Here is a 17,795-nt window from a genome sequence, read left to right on the forward strand (position 1 = left end):
TTGTTTTTCAATAAAAACCGCGGCTGCAAGATGAAATTGATAAGATTCTGGTATGAAAATGACGTAAAATAGCAATAAAATTATTTTTAATAATCTTAATATCATGATTTCACCTATTTAACACTAAATATTTTTATTTTCTTTGAAAATAAACTATTCAAACACCTTTTTAATGAATTAATGAAATCTTTATATGATTTGATCGAAAAAATCACTAAAAATAAGAATAAACGAAATTTAAAATTTGTGATTTCCGTTTTTTGGCCGCCATTTTTTTTTAAATCGCAGATAAAAAAATCAAACGGATTTGAAAAGCTCAGACATTTTGTACACTTTAGTGCATATTTTCTACCTTAAAAAAAATTCCTTCTCCCTCAATTTTTGATTGAAAAAAATTGCTAAGAAAAAGATCTTTTTTTTTAATTTGTTGATTATTAATTGAAAATCAATAGTTTCCGTTTTTAAACCATTGCATCGTTTAGAGCATACCCGAAAATAGTAGAAATGAGTATTTTACAATAAATTCTTTGCCATTTTGATAAAATTATTCAAGCTCAAACGTAAAAGAGAAATTCCTTCGTTTTGGGACTTAGTTTATTAATTATTATTAGTTTTTATTTATTACTTTAGTAATGTATGTTTAAAGTCATACATTAAGTATATATATAATTGACGACAGCTTCCACTAGCTTAATTATTTATTATTTAATTATTTTTTCAGTAAAGTATTTATAGAATTGACGACATCCTTTTTCTATCTTAATAATTCAAATTCCATTATATAGTTGGTATATTATTATTAGTACTGTAATTATCACTTTTTTGTAATTATTACTGGGAATGCATATTTCCCTGCATTTTTTAAACACGCCAGCATAAAAAATATACTTATATAGTGGGGTAATATACCTAATTGTTGACAGGATAAGACGAACTTCAGCCCTTGAGAAATAAATTAATGTCAAAAATTGTATCTGTGGTGAATATGACAGGGTATACAATTCTAAGCTTTATCTACCTCAATAAATATTAGAAACTCAAGAAATAACCAAAATTCATTCTTTAGTATAAAATTTTTAATTATTGGCACAGTTGCCACAATTCTTGGCAGGACTGGACCTAATTATTGGGAGGCCAGTCATATGTAAAGGAAGCGGTGAAGAAATCAGATTACACGTTAATATTATCACTGAGAAGTGAATAGTGAAGAGAAACATTTTTTATCAATTTTTTTATTAATAATCAAATAGTCTAAGTTAAATTACCTAATCATCAGCAACTATTTAGTTGAAATTCAGACTTCGTAATCCCCGGCTTCTTGAAAGACTGCTTCAACATAACTAGTAACTACTTTAGCAGAATTAATAAGATCGTCAATATTAGAAGATTGATTTTCTTAGTCCATAGTCTTTTCGGTTTCTAAATTTTTCTATTTCTATCTAGAAATATCCATGTTATATGCTAACCTGAAAACTAATTACAAAACACTTATTTTCTCTCTACACTATTTAAATAAGCCTTAGTATTGTATAACGCATTTTTAGAAGTGTTAAAAATTACACCTAAAATTCTTTTTCTAAATGTAAGTAAGTCAGTCATTTTGTTGGACAGATTAGTTGTGAGTGACACATTAGATTAATTTGTGGTTAAGTCTGCATCGCTTAGTTGCGAATTTATCTTTATTTCTGAATAACATATAACATTAAGGGCATTTGATACTTAGAAAATTGTCGATTTTACCAGTTTTAGGTTCCACCGGCTTTTTTTCTAGAATAATAAATATTTTGTCTTAAAACTTTGGGAAATGATAACGAACATGCTAACGGACATCCCTACACACTTTTTTGTGTCTCTTTATCAAAAATTTTTTATGTTGCTAACAACGTGCGTGTATATTTCGAGGTTATGTGTGCTACAATTCACCCGGCGTTACTTCCAAACCACACAATATTTTTGGCCGAAAACTTTGAACTTACAAATAAACATAGTAACTAATCTCCCGGAACTAACCTTGTTTGCAGGCAATCAACAAAGTTTATTTCATAAATAATTTTCAGATTATTGGAAAGGCAGAGATGAAAAACGACGTAACCCCAAAAAAATGCATATGCATACAACTTATATTTAGCATAATAAATTTTTTTCTTCTTATTATCCTTCAAAAAAGAGCCCGGGGACGTCCTTTATGATATTTTATAGCATCTCCGAATTCAGTCTTTGAAAAGTTTCATTTTTGTGGAAAACAGCCGGGGAAACTGTAAGTATCACATGCCCTTAAATATAATTACTTACTTCTTTTAAGTAAATCTCAAGTGATTGTCCTTAAACTATTGTTTTTACCTTTAATTCGGTGTTTCATTCTGAATTTAACGAAACAACAAACATTACTATACTTTTTCCGATTGCCAAGAATTGAAATCATTGCAAGAACGTACAATCTAATTCTTGACAGGGGGTGCCAACATTTGCATACAGTGAGTGTTTTAGATTGAAAAATCATTGGCATCCCCTATTATTTACTAAATAAATTATAGTTAAATCTTAGTTAATCTTTTATTAACAATTTTAAGATTTCCTCGTTCACTGCCGGAACTTCGTTCGTGCCGGAAAGAAAATAGTCACTGACGTTAATTAATACGTCGCTAGCGGTAAATTAAAAACATAAATTATCTAAAGGTCTTCTTTAGATTACCTGAAAATTCTTGGCAGCTTGGAAACAAGGCGGAATATTTTAATTTTAGAACACATAAGTTATTGTTTAGCATAAGATGAATACATGTTATTACGAAAAAATATCTGCACAATTAAAAAAATATATAAAATTTGCTATTTGTCTCTTTTGTCTTATTATTTAATAAAATCTTGAAAAGGGTATTAACAATGTCTGGACAAAGTGTAAAGGAAAAATGACATCCACCACTTGTATAAAATCATATAAAGTTAAGGAGCGATCCGACGCCTACATTTCCCGTTCTTTGACAAGCTGCGTGCAGTGAACGAAATTTCTTCTTTTCAGAATTTCTTTCACTCGGTCAACACAGTATACAAAAGTTCACACTTTAAATAAAAACCGAGCGTGAAACACAAGATGCGTGATGACAATGTGTTCGTTAAAGCCGAATTCACAATAAATAATGAGAATTCACGGTCACCAAAATGCAGTTGTCGATCCTTGATCTTTAATTTTCAGAGTTATGTGCACAAGTGACCACTTCCCTGCTACATTTATGAATTGTTTGATTTCATATTTTAACAACATAATCTAAATAGCTAGATAAAATCCCTCAAAGAAGTGTCTTTAGATAAAAAGTCTGGTTGTTTCATTTTTTTCTAATTAATTGAAAATATGATGCATTTTAAGCTCCAGGGAAGAAAAAATGGCAAACGTGAGAATACCCATGGTGAACTGAATATCGGCGTGCCCTATTTATCAATTAGACAGCTGCAGGCCAAAAGTGTTATTTTTTGACGATACTGTAAACCAGTGATTCCCAAACTTTTTGCGCTCTTTCTAGGGAGCGTGTGCTGATTTGAAGCGCTCGACCTTCTCAGTGTTAGAAAATTGGAGCCGATTGAGAAAAATAGAAAATTTACTAAAATATTCGATATCGAATTTTAATAGGCAGCATTATATTTTCTATATTATGGCGAGAACAGTAAAGAAAGATCGAAAAAATTCGGTTAATAACTTCAAAAGTTATTGCACTTTAGTTACGCGGCAAAGTGGTCCAGTAATGGATTTTCACGGACAAATTTACTGAAAATATTAACCGAATTTTATGAACTTTTTTCCATATTTCTAAAATTATATCGCAAAATCCATTCAGCTAATTTAAATCTAATTGTGTCATACCTGCGTAACTTCAGTTATTGTAACTAGTCTCAATCACAGAACAACGAAAGGCATTCATGCTAAGTAAACTAAAGTAGTCGCATGCTCGCAGGGGGAGCCTGCCTTAGAACCAACCGAGCTGCCGGGCCCGAGGTGGGATCCTCCTACTGCTGAGTAGCTACCCTACTAGAACCAGTGGAGAAAAATTAAAAATTATTAAGGAATTTGATTTTAATATGCTGCATTAGGTTCATTACATAACAACGAGACGCTTATTACAAAGGTAGAAGAAAATCGAATAATCCGTTCAATTTCTGTTAAGAGTTTTCGTAATTTTGTATGCACTTTAAGATTATCTTCATTAAACAGCCCCACAAAAAAACTTGTTAGCTCCAGAAAAAAAGACTCACCATACGTTTTTGAGGTCGCTGATTCCGAATCTGGAGCCATTTTCGATCCATCACGTCACATTTCGTCCGTCACCTCAAAAATCATGATTCCCGTCGATTAAAAGTGGTCATACTCTATATTTATTTTTGTCACTGAGTACAAATCTAGACTCTTCGTGGTTCTATGACGTCAAACTTCGTGCCTAATCTAAAAAAACGTAGCAAATTCGTAATTTTATGTGAAACATGCATTTTTTAAATGCAAAGAGGTAATATCCTATGTTTTCGAGATCGCTGAGTACGAATCCGGAGTCGTTGTGATTTTATGATGTCCTACTTCGTCTCTAAGCTCAAAAAAATGTAACAAATTGGTAATTTTATCTAAAACTTATATTTTTAAATGCAAAGTTTTGAGTATCGCACTCTTTCATCTTCGAAAGATCGATGTAATAGTTTCCGCTTCATTTAAACTCATTTCTGTGTATTTTCTCTCTGCAATGTCCTACAAAAATCTGCCATTATGTTTATATCCTGCCTCCCTTGGTAGCGACGATCCATCTCTTTATTATCTTGATGGAAACTTTATGAATGCTCTTCACTGTTATCACCCAAATTTATTGAAAAATATTCAACGTGGGAATTCAATACACGTAATTTCAAGCTGAAATTACATCTTATTTTAATAAAGTTCCGTATCATATTTCTGACCATTATTTTGTAATTATCACTGTTCTGGTTCCTTAAAAAGGTTTCAACAACTTTCTTAAATTTTAACCAAGCTGCTTTTTGCACTTTGTTCATAGCTATTACAAAATTATGATCCCTACACATTTTTCGGATTTGAGACACATAGAATGTTCCTGCTTTTAGTTTCGCATCCGCTAGTTCTGGGAATCGTTCTTGAAGATATTCAAAACAGCTCTCTTCTTCTTCTAATGCTAATACAAAATGCTTCACCATGCCCAGTTTTATATGCAGAGGTGGCAGTAAAACAGCTTTCAAACTTCTCTAACAGGAATCTATGAATATTCTCCACTCGATGGCTCTGTAAATCCCGGGTTTCAATTCATTCATCAATCCATTTATATCGCGAAAGTAAACTAATAATGGCTCAATTTCTTTTGTGAAATATTTCCTGAAATCTCTTCCTCTATTTCTATAGTCCGCTGCTTTCACATTTTTGCAACAAAGTTTTTCTTTTTGAATGTAGAAACCAAGAACTAACTTGTGTCTTGGGTTAATCCTGACTTTCTGATGAGATTTTTAAATTCTTCTTTAAAATAATTTGCCCGTTTCGTCGGTGCATTCTCCTCGTACGCTGTGCGCGCAGCTCGCTTCGCTCGCAAGTTTTAGCGCGCCTAGGGCGCGCATCTGTTTAATCTCGAGATTCGCGCTCGGATATTTCTTCTTTGCATTTGGAATGCTTGAATAAAACTTTATCAAACAGATCTCTTTTTGATCGCAATATTTACAAATGACTTCATGTTATGAATTTTCGACTTCATTAAGTATATTTGAAGATTAAGTTGCTCAAAGCTCTGTAAGCTTTGAGGTAGACATTATCATCGTGTTATTTTTTATGAATAGATCAAAATGTTTTACAATTTTTCTTTTAGATTTTCAAGAATCTGGAGTCTTTCACGTAATATTGTAATTTTCAATTTTCTGCAAACTACTTTCAATAAATAAAAGCAAAATGACGAGTCCTATTGAAAAATAATTAAAAAACACTTTGTAATTTTTTTTTAAAAGCTATAATTTCCCTGAAAGAGTTTTTTCGTATTTTGTGTCGTTTGGTTCATATTGTGGTGCCAAATTTCAGACAATTCCAATACGTTCTCAATAATAAATGATGAGAACGTAATAAATTATAACAAATATGTATCACTTTTTTGGGTGAATAACTTTCTGCTACCAATTTGTTATCTTACCTTTTTTCGTTTTTTCACGAATATTTAATTTTTTACTAGCTGTGCCCTAGGGCTTCCGAGGTTTTGCGAGATGCTCAGATCAATAAGATTTGAATAATCGAACCTTTGGCTGGGGAAATTATTATTTTCACGACAAATATTAATTTCACGAAAGAGAGAAATTAGGAGGTAGCAGACGATATTGAATTTTTCATGAGACTATCATCAATCGGTAGTGCCTCAAAAATAATTAGACACGTGTCCCAGACTTTTCAGTTCCTTGTAAGAACTATGAGCGTTTGTAAATCACATTAGCCACGGGTGCTAATTGAAAAAATTGTTTTTATTTTATGTTTTTAAATTAACTTTTGAAAAATGTTTGGTCACCTTTTACATCTTCGATTAATTTGAGAGAAACTGAAATATTTAAAATTGTAGTAAAATTTTTCGAAATCTTCTAAAAAATTTGAAAATCGTTTAAAATCTTTAAAATCTTTTTAAATGTTTGACCTGTGGTATACCTTATGTACCCTTTTTGAAATCTTTTAAATCTAGTGTCCGTATTGATATCTTCGAAGTTCGGCAAAACTTTTGAAACCCTCAAGAATCTTTTGAAACATTAAAAAATCTTTTAAAATCTCCTAAAGAATTTAGAATCTCCTAAAGAACAATATGATGGACGGAAGCATGTCCGATAGAAACTATGAGGGATTCAACCGGGAGCTACGTAAACCTAACGAACTAATACAGAATTCTTCTTTAGATTGAGACTCTGATTCCTGGATTGGGTTGAAAATTCATGGAAGAAAAAATAGATGAGTTAAAATGTGCAGCACCACCGGAACATATTGGCAAAATTTTGTCGTCCCTTGCACACCGGAAACTACGTTGTCTGGATTTATATGATTCCAGGCCGGAAAAGGGCGCAGCAGTTTTGATTGGAATTTTGATTGGGCTTTTTCTTATGGTTCCTATTGGATTGACATTCTTCTTTTTATGAAAAAAAGGATAATTCTTTTGTGGATCCCAAAGTCCTGGGAGCTTTTATCGAACTTTTTACAGGCGGACTCCTGCAGAATAAATTTAGAAATCCGTGTAAGTGTATGTATGTGTGACTTTAATTTAAAAGACTTAATTTAGTATAAGATTAGAATAATTCATGCATTGATCATTTTAGTATTTTTCGATAAAAAAACAAAAATCCAAAATAGTAAATACATAAATAAATTACTTAAATTTATTAATAATAATAATAATAATAATAATAATCTTTGAATCAACTTATTTGCTTTGTCAACTTAATTTCAAAATTCATTAAATTTAAAAATGACTTATTTTCAAAGACTTAGATTTAAAAGACTTAATTTAATATAGGATTACAATAATTCATTTATTTATCATTTAGTCATATTCAATAAAATCATTATTAAAGTTTATTTTAATTCCTCGTAAAGTAATGAGACATAATTTTCAAGTATTTTTTATATTAAGACTAGAAAAACTATTTTCCTTTATTTGTTTTTTATTTCAGTATAATTTGTTCATAATCTAGTTTGTTTATTTATCAAAAATGTTTAGTACTATTAGTTGCTATTAATTAAATTGTATTGACATGCAAAGTGTGAAATTTATGACTTTACAATTGAAGTTTACTTGTATAAAAATGTGTGAAGATACACATTATTAATTATTATTAATTGTTTATAGATAAATATATGATAAAATTGTACTGTTTATATATGTATTTCATTTTTCAATAAAGAAACGAAAATCCGAAATATGTTTAGAAAACTACAATTTCCAAACATTAAATAAATAAATTAAGTAAACATATTATTAATAATGATAATAATAATAATATTTGAATCGACTTATTTGCTTTGTCAATTGAATTTAAAAATTCATTACATTTCAAAATTACTTATTTTTAACGACTCAGATTATAAATCCTGATTTAAGAATGCTTCAATTTTGTTCTCACTTCATCTTTATACCTTGCATCACTTTTGCGTCCCCCAATCCCAAATCTCATTTCCTTTACTTCCCATGCACCCCCTTATTTCCCTTCACTTCCACTATTTCCTCTCCCCCTATCACCCCTCATTTTCTCACACTAACCATACCCCTCTCATTTTCCCTCACTCCTACTACTTCTCCACCCTCATTTCCCCTCATTTCGCCTCAATTCCTCTACTATCCCTTTCCTCATTTGTTGTCACTTTCCCTACTTTCCTTCTTCTCATTTCTCCTTGCTTCCCCTGCTTCTCCTACTTCCCCTCTCATAATTTTCTGCTCATTTTTCCTACTTCTCCACCCTCATTTCTTGTACTTCTCCCTTCTTCATTCCCCTTCACACTCCTCCCTCAATACTTCTAGTTCCCTCCCCTCTTTTACTTTGCTTTTCTTACCCTCACTTCTCTCCTTATTTCCCCTCACTTATTCTACTTTCCCACTCCTCATTTCCCTAATTTCCCTTCTCTTATTTTCCCTATTTTTATTTTTAAAACTTCAAAAATATATAGTTTCAAGTTAAAAAGGCTTAAAATTCTCAAATTTGAAACATAGAAATGAGTTTTATATAAAAATTATATATCATATATTATATATCAATCTTGAAAAATTCTTATCTGAAATTAATCATTTTTGAATGTTTTGTAATTATCCTATTTTCGAAATTTCAATCTCAAATCATTCAATTTCGGGATTTTTCACTTCAAAATAAAAATTTAAAAATAAGATTGTTTACAACCTTAAAACATAATTAATTACGATATTTATAATATGATTTGTGAGTATGTGATACTGCAATAATAAATCTACATTTTGTAAAAATTTTGAAAGAATGTTCTGTATTATACTGATAAATCGCATACTTTTTATCTATAATTCCTTAATAGTTCAATTTGAATTCGTTATACTATTTAAGAAATATTGCTAAAATGGGAAAAGTCACATTTTTTCACCCAAAAATAGAAATTTTTAACAAAATGTTTGTATCCTGAAATAAAACAGATTCAGCTTCACCCAACAGTTGCATTTTTAACAAACCAAAAAATTATTTTCTACTATAAAGGACAAATTTTCAACAGAATACATAAATTTATAACCAAATAATTAAATTTGTAACCAAAAGGATTAATTTTTTATCCAAAAATACGAACTTAAAAAAAACATGAATTTTGCACTAAAAAATATCAATTTTCAACCAAACAAAAAATAATTAAATTTTCAGCTAAAAGAATTAATTTTCAAGCCTAAAATACGTATTTTCTATTTTTAAAAAAGTCGAATTTTCAACTCAAAAATGTAAGTTTTCAACAAGTAAGTTAATTTTAAATCGTTACCAATTATTTTTCAAACACAATTTCTTAACAAAAAAATATGAAATTTCTACAAGAATAGATGAATTTTTAAAATAAAAAGATGAATTTTTCATCTAAAAATATGAATTTTGAATAAAATAGTTCATGTTTAGTTTACAAGATTAGTAGATGATAAGGAAATCATTTTTAATAAACTAGTTCATTTTTCATCCAAGAAGTTGCATTTTAATCCTAACAAGATTAATTTTCAAAAAAAGAGTTGAATTTGTCGTCCAAAAAAATGAATTTTGATAAGACACTTAATTTTTAGTTTATAAAATTAATTGATGGTGAAAGAAAATTATTTGGAATGAAGTATTTTTATTTTCAACCAAGGAGTTAAATTTTAATCCTAAAAAGATTAAATTTCAACAAAAATGTAATAATTGGTATTTCAACCAAAAATTGTCATTTTCATTTAAAAAACAGTTGAATTTAACCAAAGAAATATGAATTTTGACATAATACATGAATCGTCATCTAAAAGACATTTATTTTGAGCCAAAAGTTGCATTTTTAATCAAAATAATTGATTTTCTAGCATACAAAAAAATCTGAACCAAATAGCTAAATTTTTAATCAGAAGGATTAATTTCTCTACAAAAAATACGAGTTTTGAACAAAATACACGAATTTTCAACTAAAAATGGAATAGTTAAATTTGCAGTTAATAAATTAATGTTCCTAAAAAAAAATCATTTTTAAGTAAAATTTATTTTTTCTAGTAATTATATAAAAATTCTTTATAATTTCAGCTTTCATTAAAAAAACAAAAAAATGTATGATGACTTCGGGATCATGAGAAAAATAAAAAGATATGTTATGGATAAAAAATTTGTATAAAAACTACTGCCAATTATTTGAAAATTCATTATTTATTTAATAGTGAATAAAGGAATTATTCAGAGATACAAATAAAAGGTTTCGTGTGAACCTATTTTTATACAATTTATTGTCAGATGAATAATATTTTGTTATAATTTATGTGAATGGCAGAGGCAAGAAAAGGGTATTTAGAAAAATCGTAAATACTATATCATTCTTTAATATCCGATATCTAATACATCCGACTCTCGGTTTAGGAACAGTATCGGGGATTGCGTTGCACTGACATTGTAACTAAATCGGAGGAATCAAAACGTAAGCAGACAAAACGGTCTGTACCGTTTCCTATTTAAATGCATAATATTGCGCAATATACTCGAATGAGTACTCACGCACTGCGGCCCTTCCGAGGCGAGCGTCTACACCGTATCTCGCCCGGTGCGCTGAGAAACTGCGTGGGACCGCAGTTGTAGGAATTCCTATCCCGCCAGTTCCTAAATCGAGAGTTGGGTGTATCTTTTAGTTAAAAATTTCGTAAAGGTCTAGTTGTACTTTAAAAACTTCTTTAATCAATTAAACTCTTTCACTCAGATTATCTTATTACATCTTTTTCAAAATAAGAGAAAAACTAAATTAAATGATATTTCAGGTTAATTAATAATAGAAATGATAATAATGTCGATTTAATATAAATACAAACACACACTCACAATATAATTGAACTCCTGAGTTATGATAGGTGCAGTTTATTAACCATTTCACTGTCAAGTAGATCATTTTTTTTTATTTTATATCTCTCTATTTGATTCTTTCTCTTAAAATTAATTTTTTTCAGGAAAAAAACACAGAAATGAGTTTGAATAAAAATAGTCTAACTTCTGAGGATTCAGTTTTGACAGTCAAAAGGTCGACGTGACTCTTACATGAAATACATAAGATATAAAGTATACGGCATGTTCAATTTAGAAATAGTATAACAGATAGAATTATTACTAAATATTTATATAAATAAATATTAAACAATTAGACACATGCATCTTATTAATTTAGGTAAAACTCTCGATTCAATAAATTGAAACAATTTGATTAAATGAGCTGGATTAGATTAGAAGATTTCTCCATTTATATATTATCAAATTTTTAAGGTAACTCTTCCAATATCACATATACGATTCAATAATTTCACAAATAACTCTCCCTATAGTGCATACAATTAACAATCTCATAACTAAAAATATAAAATTAATTTAAATAAGAATTCGTGTTTTTCTAGACGACATCAAAACAGTTCAATATTCAATTAAATTTCCGAATAAATAGTTTAAAAAGCATTAAAAGATTATATGTTTAACATTTTACATTTCAATAAAAATGAATTACATTTTTATTTGTCGAATTATGAAAATCTATTTAAAATTCCTCTACTTAGCACCTGCGATATTTACCGTTCTTTGCCCAATCCAAAACCAACGACGGGGACGTGACGGCTTTCTGGTTCTTGATAATTTCTTTTCAGTTGTTGTTTACAACATGTGTAAATAACTTCATATTGTATTAAAATTATTGCAGGTAGAAAAGCGTAAGAACAGAAAAGCCTTTTAATTTATTAATTTCAGATCTTTAACACAAAAATATACAGAACATCCACTAGATTCCTTTTTTTCAAAATGCTCAGATTAATCAAACCGTTTGAGCTGAGGAGAAGAAATTGTGGGTTGACATCCAAAAAAGAAAAACAATGTTTTGTTTATCGGTTAATACCTCCTGTTTCATTTTTAAATTTACAATTTAAAAAGAATTTAATTTAAAACCGCTATTGCTTAAAAAATAAATAAATTTTTTGTTCACTTCAGACTTTGTCGAAAATGTACAAAACTGTGGTTTGGGTAAAATTTGACTGTTTCACTTGAATAAGAGAAGTAGTTCAACTTTAAATCGAGTAGTCAAATTTTCAATAAACAAAAAATGTATATAATAAAGTCAATATGAAAAAAAAATCATAAAAAATGTTCAAATTTTAAGCCAAAAATACGAGTTTTCCGCAAAAATGTGGATTTTCAACCAAAGAGATAAATTCTTAACCAAATAGATAAATCTTCAGCAAAATACATAAATTTTCAACCAAACAGTTGAATTTTGAAGAAAAAAAGTCAAAGCAGATTTTTCTAAAAAAAAATTAAATTTTCCACCTAAAAACATGAATTTTCAACAACATAGTTCATTTTAAATTAACAAAATTAGTTTTAAAAAAACTAATTTCGAACAAATTAGTTCAAATTTCAACCAAGAAGTTCCATTTTGAATCTAAGAAGATTAATTTTTGACAAAAAATGTAACAGTTGATATTTCAATCAAAATAGATTTTAAATTAAAATCAATTGTATTTTTATCAAACAATGCAAAATGATTTTCTACCATAAAAGACAAACTTTCAACAGAATACAGAAATTTTCAAGCAAATGGTGTTTAGAACTAAAAGTTAAATTTACTGATAAATTTCTGAATTTTCAATCCCATAATACGAATTTTCTTTAAAAGCGATGAATTTCTAACAAAAAAAAAAATGTAAATTTTCAGCACGAATTTTAGTTTTAAACCGTAACGGATTAATTTGTAACCAGACATTTTTAACCAAAAAATATGATACTTTTACAATATTCCATAAAAAATGAAATTTAATTAAAATAATTCTTTTTTAGTTTAAAAATCATTTCATAGTAAACAAAAAATTGAATAAAGTAGTTTAATTTTCCACCAAAGCATTTTTAACCGAATAATTTGTTTTTACCTCAAAATACGAATTTTGAACCCAATAGTTAAATTTCTAACTAAGTAGATAAATTTTTCTAAAAAAAAAAGTGAATTTAAAGAAAATACAAGAATTTTAAATTAAAAAGGATACATTTTTAACCAAAAATCAAACAGGTATATTTTCAGTTAAAAAAAAATTAATTTTCATACAAAAAAATGCATATCTAACTAAAATGATCCCACGTTTATTTAATTTAAAGAATTTATACATCTGTCCGTTACAAAGAAAAGCTCGACATTTTTTTTTACTTGCAAGGAAAATAAATCTGTTCGGTGTTTAAAGCGTCCAAATTTGTGAAATGTGAAAATTGTCACATATTTTTCTAGTATAAACAGAAGAAATTTAAAGCGATATGTATTCCACTTTTTCCCAAATGTGTACATTTAACTCAATATAAAAAAGTACTTTGCACATTTAAAAAAAATTACATTTTTTGTGTGCCGGTGTAATTATTGATGGAACTATTCTAGCTATCTCACATCAGGGGGACTCTTTTATTTTCTACCCCTTAATCCACCTACATAGGATGAGATAGAGAAGAAGGTATTGAAAAAGTTAAATGTGAATTTAGATAAAAAAATAGATACAAAAAAATAGATGTTTGTAGATTATACGATGAGATAACGAAAAAGAGTTTGAAAAAGATAGAGGGAAATTTATATTGAAAAACAGATTGAAAAATATAGACGTTGATAGATGTATGATGATATGTATGATGTATGTTGATAATTTTGATTGAAAAGGAGATAGATAAATCATAAGATAGAAAAATGGTATTAAAAAGATAGACATGGAATAGATTGACAATGATTTATAAAAGGATAGATGTTGATAGAAGTATTATAGAATAAAATAGAGGTGATTGAAAAAAGATAGATGGGGATTACAATTGAGAAAGAAATAGAAATGTATTGACGTAAGTATATGAAGGATAGGGCAAGACAGAGAAGCCGGTATTGTACAAATATACGTGAATTTAGATTGAAAAATAGATAGAAAAAGATATACGTTGATAGATGTATACAATGAGATAAGGAAGAAGAGATTGAAAAAGATAGACGGGAATTAAGATTGAAAAATAAAGCGAGAAAGAAAATGTTGATAAATGTATGATACTCTGTATGTGGAAGAAGAGATTGAAAGAGATAGACGGAACTTCAGATTCACCGAGAGTTAGAAAAATATTAACGTGGATAGATGAAGGATAGGATGAGATAGACAAGACGGTATTTAAAAAAATAGACGTCAATTTAGATAGAAAAATAGATAAAAAAAAGATAGACGGGAATTTATATTGACAGAAAAGATAGAAAAATATTAACGTGAATAGATAAAGGATAGGACGAGGGGCATCCCACTCAGGATTTATTAGTGCATTAGATTGTATTCATTTTGGAATTATTGGGAGTCATTAGGATTCATTTCACTGAGAATTCTTACAGATTCCGACCTGATTCCGGCCTGATTATGGACCGAATAACTCTGAATTCTTCTTGTGAATCGTGAGTGAGATGCCCCTCGGGATAGGATGAGACAAAAAAGAGCAGATTAAAAAGATAGTCGGAAATGTATATTAACAGAGAGATAGAAGAAGATTGACGTAGAAATAGGAAAGATAGGATGAGATAGAAAAGAAGGTGTTGAGAAAGATAGACGTGACTTTAAATTGACAAAAATTGAAAAAGGCATTGATAGATATAGGATATGAGGAGATAGAGAAGAGGAGATTAAAAAAGATAGACGGGAAATTATATTCGCAGAGAGATAGATAAATATTGATGTGGGTAGAGATATTATGATGGGATGTGAGAGAAAACAGGAGGTTGAAAATAATAGACGTGAATCATTCTACTTCGCCGATGCTCAAAAAGAGTTTTTCCAATATTTTCAACAACTATTAGTATGGAATAAAATTGTTTATAAGAATTTGTTATTAGAGATGTGAAATTTTTTTTGTAAATGTGAAAATTTCTTTTTCTTTAAGAAGAAGTATCCCCCTAGGTGATGCAAGAAATAAGTTTTTCACAGCATTTTTTCGCAAAAATATAATTATTTTTTTAAATAGCCCCTTGACCCTCTTTACATGTGTCCATTTCTGAATTCCAAATTCCGAGAAAAAATGTTTTTGAATACTTCCAACTTAACACTTTAAGTTTTTACCAAAAGAAATCGAATTGGAATATGTTTTATAATAATTAAAATGCATTAAAAGACAGGCATCTTCGAAAACGCGCTACCCTTAATTTACAAATTAATATTTCATAATGTATTAGTCGGAAAAGGTTCGAATAGGGATCATTTGAAAGCTTTCTTATGTCCTCAAATCGAGTTCTGTGCACTTTTTATGTATCTCTAAAATGGAAGCCACAATCTAATGAGTGCTTTAGTATTTCATTAAAACATCGAACCAAACATTTATAGCAAAAAAATGTTCTGATGATTTATCTGTCAGATTCTTAATTATTTTCAGGGTCCTGAGAGGCTACTCTTAACAATGTATTACTTCCGATTTCATAAATTATTTTGTAGTATTTTCTTTAAGTAATATAAATCATTATAAGTCCACTTAGTTAGAAATAATAATTAAACATGGTTATTACAAAACTGATATATTTTATATTTTTTTAAGTATGACACATAATCTGTTTAATGCTTAGTATAGAAATTCATGCTGTCTAAGCAAAATGCAGACAAGTATTATACTTAAATTATAGAAAATAATTAATAGTATAAATTGTTACTTATTACGAAATGTTTTCGTCAAGATCAAAAGCAGATTTATAACAACCCTGTTCAATTTTATTTAAACTAATTATTACATTATACACCGAACACTTGCCTATTTCAAGGTTCGCATATTTCAAGGATCGCCTATTTCAAGTTCCCTATTATTGCATATTTCAAATCGAGCAGTTTGGTGCCTTAAAATAAAATATTAAAAATTTGAGGTTAGTATATATGATCAGATTCGGGTACTTTAACCTCAATTTTCTAATAGCTGATTGCATATCTTAAAACTGAAAGGTCTTAAACCGAGAAAAGGATGAAAAAATTGAGCACTATGCATTCTACACTTGAATGCTACAAAACTCAATATTCCGCGAAATATTTAAGTCGTTTTTTGATTCTATTAAACTCATTTTTAGCTACAAATTGTACTATTTCAAAAAAAAATTTATATTTGTCACGTCGTGCGTGATGCATGATGCGCAAATGCGTACACATGCTTCCAGCATGCGCATCGTTACATGGCTGGGGCAGTCAATGGACGTCGCTTGACAAAAGTCACCCGACGCCTCGCAGTGGGGGACCGCTTTAACCTTTAAATTCGTAAATGTTTACGTTTCGCGGTCCTTGAAATACGCAAGGATTCACTGTATGTGATTTTATTATTATCTTTTTATGTTTTTCTTTATTTATAAATACATATTCTTAGAAGCTTGATTATGACAAAAGTAGGACAATTAAATTTATACCTCTTGATTGGACCTCTTCGATTCAGAGCTAGATGTTCCATCACAAATTTTACTCAGGAAGCTACTATAAAAGCTGGAAGTACTTGATATATCTTCACTAACAATGCTCCATTGTTGACTCCCTATTTTTGTTAAAGGCTCTGTCATATCTGAAATGACAAATTAAATACAAATATAAATAAAATTCTTCGAGTTTCAAAAAGATTATTATTCCGTCTTGGGATAAATTATATAAATTATATAAATTCTTTTGAGTGAGAGGCAAAGGGGATCCAAAAAAACCCAAAATTATTAAATAATTAAATGTTAATTGTTTTTGTCTACTAGTGTCAAATCAATATTTTTTAATGTAGATTTGTATTTCTAAATTGTGCTTAGTGGGTAAGAGCACCAGACGCGCAATCTGAAAGACCTGGGTTCGGATACCGGCGGAAATTGAGAGCCATTTTTTCAATATTTAGAAATAAGAATCAATTTTTAAAAATATACTATTCTTTACTAATGCTAAAAACTTTAACAAATAAAAAGATAAAAAGCATTTTTTTGCAACTTAAGGTAGAAATTAATAAAATTGCATTTTTCATCATTTTTAAAAATATTAAACGTATTTCGACGAAAGTTTTTTGAAAAATTTTCCGCTTAACGTTACTTCCATGAATGTAAACAACAACAAAAAATAAAACATAAATTTTTCCATACAGAACAAATGAAAACAATTAAAAATTGGAAAATTGTTATTCGACTTGCCTGGTGGCGAGAAACTTTTGAATTAAAAAAAAATCTTCTTAATGCCACAAAGAAAGTTTTCATTTATTTTAGTTTTTTTTTTAAATTAAATATTAATTATTTGCAATACAAATTCAACTATTCTACTTTTGGTTTGAAATTGATGGTTTTTAGTAGTATTATTTTTGGCTTGAAAATTTAACATTTTTTACATTCTCATCAGAGAAGGTGTTATATTTGTGTAAAATTTGACACCCCCAGTTTTTGTCAAATGTCCACGTTTTGAGACCCTCTTAATCCGAAAAACAGGTTTTAACGAATCTGTCTGTCTGTCTGTATGTCCGTAAGTTTGTATGCATGCATGTATGTACGAGGGTGGATTGATAAGTTTCCGGCCTGACCAAGAAAAACAACGTTTTTAAGAATTTTTTTTTTTTATTTCTCAACATAATCTCCTCCAAGG

The sequence above is a fragment of the Belonocnema kinseyi genome, chromosome 7 (assembly GCF_010883055.1).
Source record: "Belonocnema kinseyi isolate 2016_QV_RU_SX_M_011 chromosome 7, B_treatae_v1, whole genome shotgun sequence".
Taxonomy (NCBI): Eukaryota; Metazoa; Arthropoda; class Insecta; order Hymenoptera; family Cynipidae; genus Belonocnema; species Belonocnema kinseyi.